This window comes from Silurus meridionalis, chromosome 4 (genome assembly GCF_014805685.1).
Source record: "Silurus meridionalis isolate SWU-2019-XX chromosome 4, ASM1480568v1, whole genome shotgun sequence".
NCBI classification, from domain to species: Eukaryota; Metazoa; Chordata; class Actinopteri; order Siluriformes; family Siluridae; genus Silurus; species Silurus meridionalis.
The window spans coordinates 36,098,617-36,117,020 of record NC_060887.1 but is presented as its reverse complement, the minus strand read 5'-3'; the positions used below and the strand labels follow the sequence as shown (position 1 = coordinate 36,117,020).

The window sequence follows — 18,404 nt, the reverse complement described above, 5'->3', positions numbered from 1 at the left end:
CAAGTTTGCAACTGCATGCCATCTATTCTCTACAGCTGATTGCGATTATACAACTGCTACTTCTTTAAACCTCCCGTAGTTTCTCTAACACCATCCAATTTTAACACTCATTCAACTTGTTCCCAGTAGCTGGTGGTAAAAAAGTGAAGTTAAATTCTGTCATGATAAAGTGCCTCTGGAGCACAGAGGGTTAAGGGCCTTGCTCAAGGCTTGGCAATACTGGTGAACTCTCAACCTTCTGATCGGTAACCACTGAGCTACCCCATCCCTTAAATCATACCATTTATCACTATCAGACATTATGCAGTCGCAAAGGTCAGCACAGGCAAATTGCAACGACTGAACATCCCTTTGGACAACCCACCTTCCTGCTTATGGTATTGCCCCTGCCAGAAAAGGTATTGCCTCTGCTTGGTAGGGCATGCTTACAAAGCTATTATCTGGTTTGTGCCTTCCTAATATACATTATATATGACATCCATCCCTGCATTATATTATATACATATATTTGCATTGCTTTGAGCCACTATCTCTCAGACAAGTAAATATATAAACATGGAATGGAACATGGAACATCTATTACCTCTCTATTATTTTCATTTATCACACTAACCCACCCATTTGAGCATATACAGTATAAGATCTCTTCATTTCTGCATGTATCCTGACTGTACCTTGTGTGTATATATATCTTTTTTGTATATATGTATATACCTTTCTAATCTAATAGATTCATTCACAAAGACAGATTCCTTGTCTGTTAGCACCGTTAGCAATAAAACTCATTCTGATTCAAATGTACCTTTCGACCAAAGGAAGTTGAAAGGGACATTTTGTCCATAGATTAAACAAATAACATGCAACATGCTACCGGCAGCATGCTTCACAATGTCACTAGTGTTTTTTAAGAAGATGAATATAAAAAATAACACAATATAAAACCTACTATTGACCTTTTAACCTACTATTGATCTTTAAAATACAGCAGGCATTTTGGTGCTACTGCTGTAATGTTGTACTGCAAACAAAAAATGTGAAACTATCCTGCCAAGTGCACTTCCATCCCAAGATAGCATCTTCAGATTTCAGATTACTTCAGATTTACTGAAACTGATGCGGAAAGGAAGGAGAATTGCTATGCTCTAGCTAGCAGGGATTCTATTATGAACGTTAGGCTTTGTAGCATGTCTCCCTCCCCTTTTCATTCCCTGCACACTCTTATTTTCTTCTACCTCCCTCTATTAGGCACAGAGAAGAAGGCCACGTAGCAACCTATCCGGCCTGATGCGGATTAGTACTGAAATCTCCCACACCTTATTTAATGCTCTGTTTGAATTCCAAAGGCTTGTTAGATTTAATTGTGTGTGATTGTAAATTTGTTTCCACATGTGTTCCTGTACACTGTAGCAGGCTATGCGAGAGCAAGTAAAGATGAAAAAAACAAACACTTATGGTTAAGGTTCTATTCACGAGTATTGTTAACATTTGTTGTTAACCATTGCCATAAGGTGCAGTATATGAACAAAAGTTTGTCGACACCTGATTATACACGTTTTTGTACATGCATACATTTAGTTCCAATTTGTCATTAAAATAACCTCCACTCTTCTGGGAAAATATTACACTAGATTTTGCAGTGTGCTTGTTGAGATTTGTGCTTATTCAGTCACAATAGCATTAATAAGGTCAGCTACAGTACTGATGTAGATGAGGTGAGGAGGCCTGGAGTACATCAACATTCACAATCCCAAAGGTTTTTAATAGGGTTCAGGTCAGATCTCTATAGCAGGAGACCTTTCATTCAAACCCATTAAACTGGCTTTTTGCATAGGGGCATAGTCATGCTGGAACAGGTCTGGGTCTCCCAATTCCAATTGAAGGGACATTGTAATTCTACCACTTCCAGAGACATCCTATACAATTGTCTGCCTCCAACATTGTGGAAACAGTTTGTGGAAGAACCATATATGGCTAGAAAAGTCAGGCATCCTAATACTTCTGTCAATATATTTTAGATAATTTTGGACCTGGAACACACCACTACCCTAAAGAAACTATTTGACTCTAGTAAAGAATTGAGGCTGAGGCTGATTTCTGGGAACCTGTGATATTTCTCAGACACATGCATAACACATCAGCAGCAGCTGACAAGCCGCATGTGAAATATAACAAAGCATGGCATGTTTACTCCTTCATTGTTTTCTTCCGTGAAAATACGTTAACTACAAATTATACAACGGAGACAAAGTACAGAACCTTTTTATTGCTTCTGTTTAACATCTTTTTTTATATGGAGAAAACACCACATGAATCAAATAAAGCAGTGAGGCTTTGTAAATACTTGAAAACAATTATAAATAAAAAATGCAGCTGCCTACAAGTGTGAATGCATAAGTGTTTTTGTGTGTTTATTACATATATCCTCAGTGAGAAGTCATTAGGTTTCATGCATTGCTGAATCCACTTTGCATCAGACAGCATCGCACCATACTATTATTGATTATTATAACACCACATCCCATTGTGATTTATTTCTTGCAAAACATTTTGTGTATTATCTGTTGTATCTGAATCTGTTGGATTAATCTTTTTTTAAGTGTAATGTTTCAGATTAATATGAGATTGACTTAACCTAACCTAACTTTACCTTACCTAACCCAAATGTACCGTATCTAACCTAACCAAATCTAATTGAACCTAACCTAGCCCAATGTTACCTACTCTAACCTAACCTAGCCCTATCTTACCTAGCCTAACATAGCCCTATCTTACCTAACCTTACCTTACATTTACCTAATGTAACCCAACCTTACCTAGGATTACTTAACCGATCCTAACTAATATTACCCAAGGCTGTTTCTTGTTCTTGTAGTTAATGTCAGCATTATGAATATTCTTTATAGTGCTATTCCACACTTCTTCAGATAAAACCAAAAAAGAAAATCCATCAACATTCGTCGCTTGAAGTGATTGGAATTCCTCATGAGATTAGGCTTAGCAAACATCTAGTGCCAGGCTTTCGTTATGTCAGTTTATATTTATAGAATAGTCAAGATATGCATTACAAACAGACACACACACACACACACACACACACACACACAGACACACACACACACACACACACACACAAAAACACACCCATATCCAAGCTGAAAGAGATGCATTTCGGATAAACCAGCATGCAGTGTGTCTGAGCAGGCCTGTGGGGATCTTGGTAAGAATGTCATCCTTGGAAAGAAAGGATCTAAATAAGTGTGTTAGCAGCAGACAGGCAGCGCTGGATGACAGCAGTCATATGATGCATGTCACATGGCACTGAAATCCAAAAGTGGAATGGTTCTGACTGCTGTCGATTCTTCAGGGCTTGTCACTGGATCATTCAGAACTGCAAAGGTAATTATGGTGTTATCTTTCATCATAGAGACAGTGTGATTTTTTTTTTGCCAGTACCAATAAATCCAATGAATGGCATGATTTTCTTTTTTACCGTGTCTTAAATAAGAACAAGATTTCATAAGGAACATTTTCATTAATCTATGTATATTAAAAAAAAACAAAAAAAACAAACACTGTCTCTGGATTTGTGTTAAAAATGAACATCATGCAGTCAGATATTAAAATAGTCAGATCAACAAATCATTTACTGCTACAGCTGAACTATCAATACACAGCATAATTAATACAGTAGATTTCAGAATTGAAGGTACATGCAATTCAATTCCATTTTATTTGTATAGCATTTTAACAATGGACATTGTCCCAAAGTAGCTTTACAGTAATAAACAGGTTATAAAATTTCAAATTATATTGTTTATATTGTTTAATTATATTATTAGTGCAAATAAGTTTTATGCCAGTGGCAACAGTGTCAAGGAAAAATTTCCTGAGATAATATTAGGAAGAAAATGTATATATATATATATATATATATATATATATATATATATATATATATATAAAACCTTTTTCAACATGGCACTGCCCCTGTGCACAAAGCCATGTCTTGAGTGTCCTGCTACAGAGGTCTGACCATAACACTTTACATCATTACATGACTTTACTAACACCCAAATCTCCAGAAGCGTGCTCTAAAAATCTAGTGGAACATGTGACAAGTGGAGGTTATTATAACAGCCAATGGGAACTGAATGTGGAAATGTGGAACATAATCTATAACCAAATGTCCACAAACTGTAGTAAATATAGTGCATATTATAACATGAAAGTATAGCAAAAGTATGTCCTCTTGATGTACATTTGTATGCTTGATAGTGTATTATCAAGAATAAACCTGACACAAAAATCACTTTGGCAGATGTGGGAACAGTATGAGATGAAAAGAAAATGTTCAGGAAATTACTGTTCAGTCTTCTGTTAGTTTCAGTTGAACTCTCTTTCTATGTAACTCTTATTTCTTCATATGCATTTTTTTATTTTTATTTATGGCACATTATAACATTTTCTTCAATTATAAAAAGTTAGGAGCGTTAGGTATAGGGTTAGCATTTGTACTTTTTTTTACTTGTGATTGAATTAATATGAACTCTAACCAGCTCCGACCCCATCAGCCTTGCTCGATCGAATTCACATTAATCTTTCATGAACCGAGAGAGTGTGTTGGGTGGGGTATAGAGAGATAGAATAGGAAAAAAAAAACGAGAAGCAAAAAGACAGACGGAGAAATTGGAAAATAAAGAAAGAGATACATATATATATATATATATATATATATATATATATATATATATATATATATATATATATATATATATATATATAAAGAGTATGTGTGTGTGTGTGTGAGTGTGTGTGAGAGAGAGAGAAGTAGAGAAAGAGATGAATAGATGACTTGTCGTTTCCTAAGTTGATGTTTTTCATTTGGGATCTGTATAAGGCTAAAACTTAAGTGAGATTTATTATTCCTCCACTCTCACACCTCCGCTCTAAGGCCTTGCTTTCAATTATGGAAGGAGCAGAGGACTGGAGTATTAGAGAAAGCATGAAGAAAAGTCTTTTTTCCGAAGGTGTGGACATGAGCACACACTCATACTTCTCAATATGCGTCTCCACATGTCACAATCTTTGCATCCGACTCCAAGTAAGGCGGCACGGTGTAATTCACAAAAACAGTTCCTTGCAGATAATTAAACACATTAGCACACCTTCTGTTGTGTTAGCACAAGGAGAAGTTATGCTGAAGAAAAGCTAAACCAAAACAATAGAAGCAGCTGTATCTCAAGCTGCTGTCACTTTAGTGAAAGTAATCCTGTTTTTTTCTGCCTTTGTGTCAAATGCACATGCAGGGAAACCATTGTTTAGCCTATGAGAGAGATGGGAAAAAGCTCGAATTCAAGTCAATTCCATTTAATACTGACATTTGATCACTTTTACACATATAAATACATTCAATATATACATTTTAAATTCATAAGTTGTCTGTACGAGAAAGAAACCTATGGAGAAAAAAGACTCAAAAGGGAAGCTGATTTAGTGACATCCATACTGTATGTCCACTCATTAATTCAGTTCAATATAGAGGTTTTAACAATGGACATTGAAGTGTGCAGTGATGGTGATCAAATGCAAACTGTAGTCCTGAGTCAGTGTAGCAGACTGTTGACATGGATCCCTAAGCTTTTGATGAGAAACCGTTCTCAGCAGAGACAGAAGGTTACAGACATGAGGGATCTCTGGTATAAGAGACGGCCCACCGCAGTACGGGGTGGTGACAAGAGTGAGGGGACGACAACATACAAATATCCCAGTTCACCAATCGTACGTAACTCCTATCTTAAGTAAGGTCAAGAATCTTTAATTGTCATTTCAACCATATATAGTTGACTCAGTAAACAGTGAAATGAGAGAACGTTTCTCCAGGACCCTGGTGCTACATAAAACAACAATATTCTCCTTTACCTAAGAAAAAACTTTCAATTAAAGACTCGACTAAATAAATATGTTTTCAGCCTCGACTTGAACACTGAGACTGTGTCTGGGTCCCAAACACTGATTGGAAGGGTGTTTTATAACTGTGGTGTTTATAAGAGAAAGATCTGCCCCCTGCTGTAGATTTTATTATTTAAAGGTACTAACAAATAGCCTGCACCTTTTGATCTAAGTGGGCGTGGAGGATCATAATGGTACAGAAGTTCACTCAGATACTGGGGCATGAGACCGTTAAGTGCTTTATACGTCAGTAGTAGTATTTTATAATCAATGTGAGATTAAATTGGGAGCAGTGTAGACTGATTTAAACAGGGGGTGATGTGCTCATATTTTCTAGATCTAGTGAGGACTCTTGCTGCTGCATTCTGGACTAACTAAAGCTTATTTATGCACTTACTCACACACCCAGAAAGTGAAGCATTACAATAGTCTAATCTAGATGTAACAAAAGCATGAACTAATTTTTCTGCATCCTGTAATGACAGCATATTTCTAATTTCAACAATAGATTAAGCAATACATTTATTATAGTTGTTGAAGTTATAGACTGTTTCCTAATAAACACAAGTGCAAAAGTTTTTATAATTAAAAACATCAGTGTATTTTTAGGACTGTGTTTTATATACAGTCATGTGAAAAAGAAAGTACTTTCTTTGAATTATATGGTTGTATGTATCAGAACTTAATAAAATTATCTGGTCCTTAGTAGGTCTTAGAATCAGGCAAATAGTTCTTCAGGTGAATAACAACACATGACATATAACACCACACAATAATATGCATACCACAAAACACACATAGGTCAAATTCACTGGTCCCACAAGTGTAAAATCAAAACCTTATGTCCTTAATTTGTCAAGAAAAAAATAAATAAAATAAATAGAAATAAGCAAATATATTCAGTATATACACACATATATATATATATATATATATATATATATATATATATATATATATATATATATATATATATAGTAACATTCACACGGACACATCCTTCTTCTCCTTCTGTAGTTTTCCTTTAATTTAATTATTTTCAACATTGTATTATACAATAACACTGAAGAGATTCAAGCTATGAAAAAACAACACATATGGAATGTAGTACACAAAAAAGTGTTAGAGAATCCAAAATATGTTTTATAGTTTAGATTGTCCAAATTAGCTCCATTAAGCTGTAATGACAGCTTGGCAAACTTATTACATTCTTTCATCAGATTGATGAGGTAGTCACCTGGAATGGTTTTCAATTCATAGGTGTCCGTTGACAAGGGTTCATTTGTGACTGTGATTTCTTGCCTTCTTAATGTGCTTTAGACTAACTGTGTTGTGCGAAGAAAAGGGTGAGTACACAGTCAATAGTCAATTTGTGATATCCTTTTTTGTTTGCACCAAATGTTGCACATGTTTACTTTATGTTGTTAGTTGTTAGTTTTGATTCTTGTTTAGTTCCGAGTGTCTTTATGTTATATTATTTTGTCTGATATAGCGTCTTGATTCTGGGGAACGTTGTTTCGTTTTACTGTGTACTGCACTGTATATTGTTGAAATGACAAATAAAAACCTACTTGACTTGACTTGCTTTATACAACTACTGTACACATCCATATTATGTCAAGAAAGTGAGGAGAAAATCAGCACAATTACTATAAGAAATGAAGGTCAGTCAATCTGAAAAATCTACGTGGCAACAAAGAACAGAATGCAGAAGTCCACTAGCACTGCAAAAAGGTAAAGGTGCTTTTTACTTGTCACATAGATTACAGCACAGTGAAAGTCTTTCTTCGCATATCCCAGCGATGTTAGATAGCTGAGGTCAGAGCTCAGGGTCAGTCATTATGTGTAGCCTATAGAGCACAGAAGGTTGAGGGCCTTGCTTATGGGCCTAAGAGTGGCCATTTGGCGATACTGGGGTTGAACCCCCGAGCTTCCAATCAGTAACCCAATTAAAATTATACAATTTGAAGTCAATTGATTGAGGATCAGATTAGTGCACCTACTCAATATCCAGAAATTTAAAAGTGTGTGGAAGAGAAATAAAAAAAAAAAAACCACATAACGTTTTTTTACTGACTAACTACATATCTTCATTTTCTGATTCATGACAAAAACATTAAAAAGTGTTGTCTAATTAAAACTGAATCTAATTCAAGGTAAAATCCCTCAGAGGTTTTTTCCTTTTTTTTTGGAATGTGCTCCAAGTAGTAACTCATTTCGGAAGCTTTGAAGCTTTACAAAAACCATCGATGAATTTTTTATTTTATGAATAATTATACGAGTCGACACTGGGGAAGATGTAAACATTTTCTCTGGCTTTTTTGTCACTCTTTCTTCCGCTTAGCAGTTTCTTAAATCTTTTTTCTCTCTCTTACTTTTTTATCCCACCTCCTCTTTCTATTTCACTCCCTTTCTCTCTCTTTTGCACTCTTTCTTCAGCTTGATCCCTCTGTTGTTTCTCTCTGTATCTCTAGCGCTCTCACGGCTGTCAATCATCGCCCCCGCTCTGCGACTAAAAGGGAAAAGAAGAGGTCACACTGCAGTCCAGAGATTTGGCTTCATAAACATGACACGTTATCAATCTAAAATGTTCCCACCGCAATGAGGACGCATTAATTTATTTATTTAGCGGCACAGTAATTAGTTTAAGAGCTCAGGAGAGGCCTGTGTGGGCTGCTGTGCAATGGATTCATTTTTTTTTCCATAATATATATTTATATCTTCCCCCCTCCCCAAGTCTTTTAAGAGCGTTCGCTTTCCTCCGACACAGAAAGAGCTAATGTGACAAAAGCAAAGAGTCATGAGTAGCCCGCCATTAAAAAAAAAATGAGCTAATGCGTTTGAATTCTGTGCAGCCGCTTGACGTTCGGTTATTTTAGAGAGTAAGTGGTATAGTTAGGACGAATAAATTACGTCTAAAAAGCCTTTTTACAAAGCCAAGCCGCTCGCACGGTGCAGAGGCGATACGCAATTGTGCTCCTTCTTTGGAAACAGATCAAGAGATGGGGATGAGATAAAAAAAAAAATAGAGAGAAAGAGAGAGAGAAAGAACACCAGAGATTCTGAGTCATGCATTGAATAAGTTGCCTGTTCATTTATCCAGACTTAGACACACTCTTCTAATGCTTTGTGATAGGAAAGAATCTTTACTAATGGCACATATGAGTCATGATTGCTGTCTGCGCCGGTATCAGAACTACAACGCTGTCACTCATAATGACTTCGAGTGAAGGCAAGCTAGAGGTTCAGAATGGTTCAGAATGTACCTTTCTGTAAGATTTACAGATATATATTATAGGGACCATTGCAGATGGAAACAGCAGCTTTGAGCAGCTAAAGAAGTTGAATATTCATCGGTTTTCAACAGCTTTTTCTTCTGAGTGACCGAAGTAGTCGATCACTGCGTGTAAGGAGATAAACTGAGGAAGATACGTTTTGGTTTTATATCTATAGCACTTAACAAATTTTCTCAGTTGTTTTTAAGTAATTCTCGAATCATCATTAATATTTGTAAGCCAGAAAATCTTCTTCTTCTTTCGGCTGCTCCCATTAGGGGTCGCCACAGCGGATCAGCCGTCTCCATACCACCCTGTCCTCTACATCTGCCTCTTTCACACCAACTACCTGCATTTCTTCCCTCACCACATCCATGAACCTCCTCCTTGGCCTTCCTCTTTTCCTCCTACCTGGTGGCTCCATCCTCAGCATTCTTCTACCAATATAATTTATGTCCCTCCTTTGTACATGTCCAAACCATCTCAATCTCGCCTCCCTCACCTTGTCACCAAAACATCCTACATGCACTGTCCCTCTAATAAACTCATTTCTAATTTTGTCCATCCTCGTCACTCCCAACGAAAACCTCAACATCTTCAGCTCTGCTACCTCCAGCTCCATCTCCTGTCTTTTACTCAATGCCACTGTCTCTAATCCATACAACATCGCAGATCTCACCACAGTCCTATAAACTTTCCCTTTCATTCTTGCAGATACTCTTTTATCACAAATCACTCCTGCCACTTTTCTCCACCCACTCCACCCTGCCTGCACTCTTTTCTTTACTTCTCTAACACACTCTCCATTACTTTGCACTGTTGACCCCATGTACCTGAACTCCTCCACCTTTTCCAGCTCTTCTCCCTGCAACCGCATCACTCCAACATCATAGTCCAGGGAGACTCCTGTCTGACCTCGTCCGTCAACCTGTCCATCACCACTGCAAACAGGAAAGGGCTCAGGGCCGATCCTTGATGCAGTCCAACCTTCACCCTGAACCAGTCTGTCGTACCTACTGCACACTTCACTGCCGTCACACTGTCCTCATACATGTCCTGCACCACCCTCGCATACTTCTCTGACACACCTGACTTCCTCATACAATACCACAACTCCTCTCTTGGCACTCTGTCGTACGCTTTCTCTAAATCCACAAATACACAATGCAATTCCTTCTGTCCTTCTCTATACTTCTCCATCAACATCCTCAAAGCAAATAAGGCATCTGTGGTGCTCTTCCTCGGCATGAAACCATACTGTTGCTCACAGATGGTCACCTCTTCTCTCAGCCTGGCTTCCACTACTCTTTCCCATAACTTCATGGTGTGACTGATCAACTTAATTCCCCTGTAGTTACTGCAAGACTGCACATCTCCTTTATGCTTAAAGATCGGTACCAGCACACTTCTTCTCCATTCCTCAGGCATCTTCTCACCTTCCAAAATCCTGTTAAACAACCTGGTCAAAAACTCCACTGCCATCTCTCCTAAACATCTCCACACTTCTACCGGTATGTCATCTGGTCCAACCGACTTTCCACTCTTAATCGCTGCTCTCACTTCCTCCTTACTAATCCTATCTACATCCTGCTTCACCAACTCCACATCATCCAACCTTCTCTCTCTGATTTTCCTCATTCATCAGCTGCTCAAAATACTCCTCCACCTTCTCAACACACTCTCCTCACTAGTCAACACATTTCCTCTCCATCCTTTACTGCTCTAACTTGCAGTACATCCTTCCCAGCTCGGTCCTCTGCCTGGCCAATCGGTATAAATCCTTTTCTCCTTCCTTAGTGTCCAACCTCTCATACAGCTCCTCATGTGCCTTTTCCTTGGCTTTCGCCACATCCTCTTTACCTGCTGCCGCATCTCCTTGTACTCCTGCCTACTTTTCTCATCACTCTGTCTATCCCACTTCTGTTTTGCCAACCTCTTTCTCCTTATGCTCTCCTGCACTTCCTCATTCCACCACCACGTCTCCTTGTCTTGCTTTCTATTTCCAGATGTCACACCAAGTACTTTTCTAGCTGCCTCCTCATCACTCCTGCAGTAGTTGCCCAATCATCCAACACCTCTTCAACACCACCGAGCCTCTGTTTGACCTCTTCCCTGAACCTCACACTACACTCTTCCTCCTTAAGTTTCCACCATCTTATTCTTCTTTCAGTCCTCACTCTCCTCTTCTTCTTCTTCGCCTCCAAAACCATCCTACAGACCACCATCTGATGCTGTCTAGCTACACTGTCCCCTGCCAACACCTTACAGTCTCCAATCTCCTTCAGGTTGCATCTCCTGCATAGCACATAGTCCACCTGTGTGCACCTTCCTCCACTCTTATATGTCACCCTATGATCCTCCTTCTTCTTAAAATAAGTGTTCACCACTGCCATTTCCATCCTTTTAGCAAAATCTACCACCATTTGCCCTTCCACATTCCTCTCCTTAAAACCATACCTACCCATCACCCCTCATCACCTCTGTTCCTTCACCTACATGCCCATTAAAGTCTGCCCCAATCACCAATTGTTCTTGCCTAGGTACACCATCTACCACTTCATCTAATTCACTCCAGAATTTTTCCTTCTCCTCCATCTCACAGCCAACTTGTGGAGCATAGGCACTGATGACATTTATCATCATCCCTTCAACTTCCACCTTCATGATCATCACCCTATCAGAAACTCTCTTCACCTCCACTACACTCTTACTGTACTCTTCCTTCAGAATCACCCCTACACCATTTCTCTTCCATCCACACCATGATAATACAGTTTAAATCCACCTCCAATGTTCCTGGCCTTACTTCCACTTGGTCTCCTGAACACACAGCATATCTACCTTTCTCCTCTCCATCATATCAGCTACCTCTCTCCCTTTACCCGTCATAGTACCAACATTTAACGTACCAACCCGAACCTCCAGTCTCCTACACTGCTCCTTTCCCTGCCGTCTCTGTAGACGTCTTCCTCCTCTCCTTCTCGTCCTTCGGCCAACAGTAGCCCAATTTCCACCGGTACCCTGTCGGCTAACGATACCTGTGGCGGTCGTTGTTAACCCGGGCCTCGACGGATTCGGTATGAAATTCTCATTTGTGATCCGCATATTTGATTTGGCACATGATTTTATGCTGGATGCCCTTCCTAACGCAACCCTCCCCATTTACCCGGGCTTGGGACCGGCACTAAGAGTGCACTGGCTTGTGCATCCATAATGGCTGGGTTATTTGTAAGCCAGAAAATGGATTTCTCAAAACAATTAGTACAAACAGAACAACACATTGGATTTCTTGTAAAAGTCTGTACCTTTCTCAAAAACCTTACTTGATCTCTTTGATGTAAGTATTTCTGTCAATGTACATCTTATAATAATAAGACCTTTTGTCCAAGATCGTCCATATGGTTAGTCATGTTGTCAGTATAATGGCACACACTTTCAGTATTTCCTGATATAAACTACAAGGATTGAAAATTTGTTGTTTTGAGTATTTCATTTCTGACTTGAGAAATGCTCCAAAGCAAATGAGAAAGCTGTAATAGAAAACATCTCTGTAAAGGTGCACTGTGACAATGTTTTGTAGACTCCCCCAAATCTGTGTAGTGTACTGTCTGTTACGTGTCTGTTCTGTTTTCTGTTTTTCTGTTTTCTTCCACCGCTTGTGGCTGCTCTGCCTCTGGCTCTCTGCTGTCATATAAGTGGAGTCACCTGTTAATTGTAGCGAAGGCCTGGAAAAACGGGACCTATAAAGAGCAAGAACCTGAACAGAGGAGGCAGAGCCTAAGATTTAAAAGCAGCAACTTGAAGCCCTGCTTGGGAGAAAGAGGAGGAAAGGAAGATTTTGATAGCTGCGCTGTCTGCTAGCTCACTTGGTTTGAGAACACTTTAGAATGTGAGTGTGTAGTGGTCGTTGTTCTGCGATGTGTGTTTTTGATGATCTGCACTGATAGCAAAGACATTCACAACAATTGGATTCTGCCTTTTTTTTTCTCCTCCTGCCTCTACTCTGTAATGCTGTAATGGCGCTGCTGAGTTTCACCCAGCTACAACTTCAACACCATCCATATACTTACAAAATGTAAGTAACTGTAAAAACTATGAAGCCGTATATATATATATATATATATAATGTGTGTATTTTATAGTGTAAGTGTGCACTACCATTTTGTGGCACAGAAGAATGTATAACAACTTTTACTAACTTCATAACATTTTTACTAAATAATTGGATTTAATTATGAATAAGACAACAGTCAACAATGCAATATTTAACTACCCAGCCTAGAAATTGCTTGAAACAATATCTTAATAGCTGGAGCACAGAGGCAAAAATCTCACCTCTGCTCTGTAATAGCTCTGCTGAAACAGGTTGAGTTTCACCCAGCTACAACTCTAATCCATCCTAGCCTACATGACATCAGCCAATGGGCGCACTGCAACCATTACCACCAACTAATTGCTTAAACATAAAAAAACTAATCAATGAAATAAACACAATACAATAAATAACACAATAAAAAATAACAATAATAATAATAATAATCTGGTGTAACAACATCTTTCTGCTACACGTGCACCTATATTCCTAGTCACCTATATATAGTCATGTAGGTATCATAAAGACACCCTTGATTAGCAGGCACGTGACACTGCTTGTATTTTTCCGATGGCATAGCATACTGTAATCTTCTTGTTTTGTTGCTGTTTGCTAGTTAGGTAACCCTTCAAAATACAGCCTAGATTATCTATTTTTTCTATATTCATTTCCTTGGCACTGTCCATGTTCTCTTGCCTGTGTAAGTCTAGTCTTCTTGTCAATCTTTAACTACGTTTGTTAACCACTTTTGCACTTGACCACTTTAACTCCTTTTCCTTCTATTTTTTATACACACAATCTACTGTTGATCCGACACTCCCCAGGGCTTAGCCAAGGTGGGGATGTAACATTGACGAGGGAAAGTAGTAGCTCAGTTTTTAAAGCATTCGACCTTGGATTGGAAGCTAATGAGTTCAAACCACAAAACTACCAACATAACACTGCTGGGTCCTTGAGCGAGGGCCTTAACCCTTAACAGAAAAGGGCAAATGCTGTAAATTATGGTGGACTGGCTGGCCACTGTAAGTCCCAGGGTCCCCTCATGTCTGGGCTTCTGGCTCTCCTTCGTTATGATGTCATTGCCATTTGTGCTGTTGTCTCTGTTGCCAATTATCTTTAACTATTACATGACAATATGCATGCCTAATGTTCTCTCTCTTTCAACTTACACATGCTCCTGAGATCCAACTGATCCTGACCCCAGATGCTTTCAGAACCTAAAATATTCCTAAGCCTGTGTGATCCATCTTACTGGCCTTATAGAGAGCTCATCATCTGGAATCCACTTCCGGCTGTTGAGGATGGCTCTACATAAACAGCATAAATATCCATTAAATTATTAAGTGTTACCACTTAGAAATAAATAGCTTTGGACTGCAATTAATATGAACAGTTTTGCTTCTGTGATTTATAAATACAACTGCCTAGATCCATTAGTGAACAGATCAGCAATGAATGAATGAATGAATATCTGGATGTCACCCAGAGGAGGTATGGTTCCTCTCAAGGTTTCTTCCTTATTGTATCCATCTTAATGGGTCTGATCAGGGATAGAATAATAGGGATACATTTATGAATGAAAATGTATTATTAATCTAATTATTTCTATAAAGCTGATGTGACAATGTCCATTGCCCAAGTGTTCTTAAAAAGAAAGAAAACGATTCTGATGCAATCCTGTCTCTGTGCTCTTAACTCAGTTTCTTTTATGTCATTTTGCTCTGATATTCATTAAATCCATCTCCAAATTAAAACAACTTCCAGCTCCGCCACCTGTCTTTTGTCAATGCCAGTGTCGCTAAACCATACAACATAGCAGCTTTTACCACAGTCGTAAAAACTTTCTGGTTCACTCCTCCAGATACCCTTCTATCCTTAATCACTCCTCCCACTCTTTTAAACTGCACTCTTTTCTTCAATTCTCTAACACACCCTCCATCACCTCTACTCCTTGCAACTGCACCACTCCGCCACCCTCCCTTTCATTCACACACATGTCCAAACTCCTGAAATGCTCTAATGTGTAAAAAAATCACTGGGTTAGGGTAAGGGGTTAGGGTTAGGGTTAGGGTTAGCCCCCCAGCCAGAACATAAAAGGATTATGAAACTACAGCCTCACAGCATGGACAAACCAATCACACAAAGCATTATACTAGTCATCCAGACAACTACCCATCTGGTTGGACTACACACACCCACACAAACCTCTCTACATCCCTATAATTTGTCTGCACTGGGAGAAAGCAGCTGCCTCACCTCCGGTCCTCCTTAGAACTAAATGCTCCACAGGCTCTGGCTTCCTGCAGCTATCAATTTGTCAGTACGATGGAGAAAGAAAGAAACAGAGAGGTTAGACAGGCAGAAATAGAGAGACAGTAGGGCTCTTAGCCAGACCCCTTGCAGAGATGACAAATTCAGCTTTGCATGCACTTACCAGTACTTCACTCCCGATCTCCAAAACACCACATTACCCCATCTACAGCCTCTGTCAAGTGAAGTATGACCGTTTCCACAGTCACCTTGAGCTGAACAGGGGAAGTTCAACAGGGAAATAAATCAAAAATCAAATGCAGACCAAGAAGTTTATATATTACCTCTCTTTTATAACAGTTTTTATACTGTTTCAAAAAATAAAATTGAAATATCTCTGAATATCCAAATTAAAACCAATCCAGTGGAGTACACAATTATGTTTGATATCTGTTGATCTGAAATAATTTGTTTGCAAATCTGAGATCTTTGCCGGAAAAAAGCATTGCTAAATGTATGCAAAACTGTATGTAGCATAAAAAAAAATCGGTTTTATATCTTAGAAAAATGACAATAAAATAGAGCCCAGAGTATGTGACATTTCCCAAAGTATATAATTGGTTAGGTATTATTGGTGCCTGAAATAGGCATATTTCAACTCCTTGACAATTTAAAGTTTGAAATGACTGAAGTGTCTGGAAATAAGTGTAATAGCATAATAATATTAAAATTCATTTTATAGCATGGAACTTATAATATAATATAATAATTACTAATATAATGTAACTGTATCTGAAGTATATAAATGACCAGGCATAACATTATGGCCACCTTCCTGATATTGTATTGGTTCCCCTTTTGCTGCCAAAACAGTTCTGACCCATCGACCATTAACAGCATTAACTTTTTTCAGCAATTTCAGCAACAGGAGCTCATCTATTGGATCAGACCACAGGGGTCCTTCCCCGCATGCATCATACATGCATGCATATGCTTTGACCCCGTTGCTGGTTCAGCACCATTCCTTCCTTGGACCACTTTTGTATGCACACGTATGTTTGAATGCTGTTCATAGACTTCAGCTCAGCATTCAACACAATCATCCATCAGCACCTGATTGAGAAGCTGAGCCTACTGGGCCTGAACACCTCCCTCTGCAACTGGATCCTGGACTTCCTGACTAAGAGACCTCAGTCAGTCGGATTGGGAACAGCATCTCCAGCACCACCACAATGAGCACTGGGGCCCCTCAGGGCTGTGTGCTCAGCCTACTGCTGTTCACTCTGCTGACTCATGACTGTGTAGCAATGCTCATCAGCAAGAACGACGAGTCAGCATACAGAGAGGAGGTGCACCATTTAACAGCCTGGTGTGGAGCCAACAACCTGTCTCTGAATGTTGACAAAACTAAAGAGATGGTTGTGAACTTCAGGAGAGCGGCCATTTTCCACTGATCATCAATGGATCCTCAGTGGAGATCATCAAGACCACCAAATTCCTTGATGTTCATCTGGTGGATAACCTCACCTGGTCACTCAACACCAGCTCTATCAGCAAGAAAGCCCAGCAAAGTCTCTGCTTCCTGAGAAGGCTGAGGAAAGCTCATCTCCCTCCCCCGATCCTGACCATGTTCTACCAAGGGACCATGGAGAGCATCTTGAGCAGCTACATCACTGCCTGTTTGGGAACTGCACTGTCTCGGATCGCAAGACCCTACAGAGGATATTGAGGACAGCTGAGAAGATCATCGGAGTCTCTCTCCCCTCTATCATGGACATTTACACCCGCAAAGCCAATAGCATTGTGGACGACCTCACACACCCCTCACACACACTCTTCACCATCCTGCCATCAGGAAAGTGGTTCAAGCATTCACACACACACACACACACACACACACACACACACACACACACACACACACACACACTGTACAACCTGAACTTAACACACACTCCCTAATTATCAATCTTAATCCATTCCACCACCATTTATTTATTTATTATTTATACTTAACCATATTACACTGTTTACATGCTGTTTTTTGCACCTCTCGACTGCTACTGCTGTTTTTGCACTTCATTGTGTTTGTTTACATATACTCTTGGTCATAGTCTTTATTGTTCTCTTTGCACAGTACTGTATATTTAGAGTATACAGTAGGTTTACTGGTCGGCACTGTCTTTTATTATGTGTATTGTCTTGTGTTGTCTGTCTGTCTGTCTGCACTGTCTGTCTGTACTGTTTTTTCGTCTGCACTGTTTGCACTCGGTTGCACTCGAAGCACTGTATGTAGCTTTGTGTTGTGTTGTAGCTCTACTTGGTTTAGTGTAGCACCAGGGCTCTGGAGGAATGTTGTCTCGTTTTTACTGTGTACTGTGTACCACTGTGTATAGTACAAATGACAACAAAAGCCTCTTGACTTGACTTGACTTTTGATAGACACAGACAACTGCAAACCAGGAACATCCCAAAAGAGCTGCAGTTTTGAAGATGCTCTAACACAGTCATCTAGCAAAAACAATTTGGCCCTGTCAAGCTCAAATCCTTGCACTTACCCATTTTTCCCTGCTTCTAACACATCGAATTTGAGGACAAAATGTTTACTTGCTGCCTAATATATCCCACCCATGTACAGGTGCCATGATGAAGAGATAATGTGTTTTTTATTTACTTCAACAGTTATAATGTTATAATGTCATAATGTTATGCCTGGTTGGTGTATATACTATACTATTCCCTGAGTTATGATTGTTCCACTTACGTTTTTTTTAACTTAAGATGACAATAAAAATATGGCATTTAAGTTACAAAATATTTAAATGTTTTGCGTTACA

At 39.1% G+C, this 18,404-nt stretch overlaps 1 pseudogene; it reads right to left on the bottom strand.

Moving 5' to 3' along the window:
• Positions 1 to 273: 273 nt before the first annotated feature.
• LOC124385399 lies at positions 274 to 402 on the bottom strand (annotated as a pseudogene).
• Positions 403 to 18,404: the final 18,002 nt, after the last annotated feature.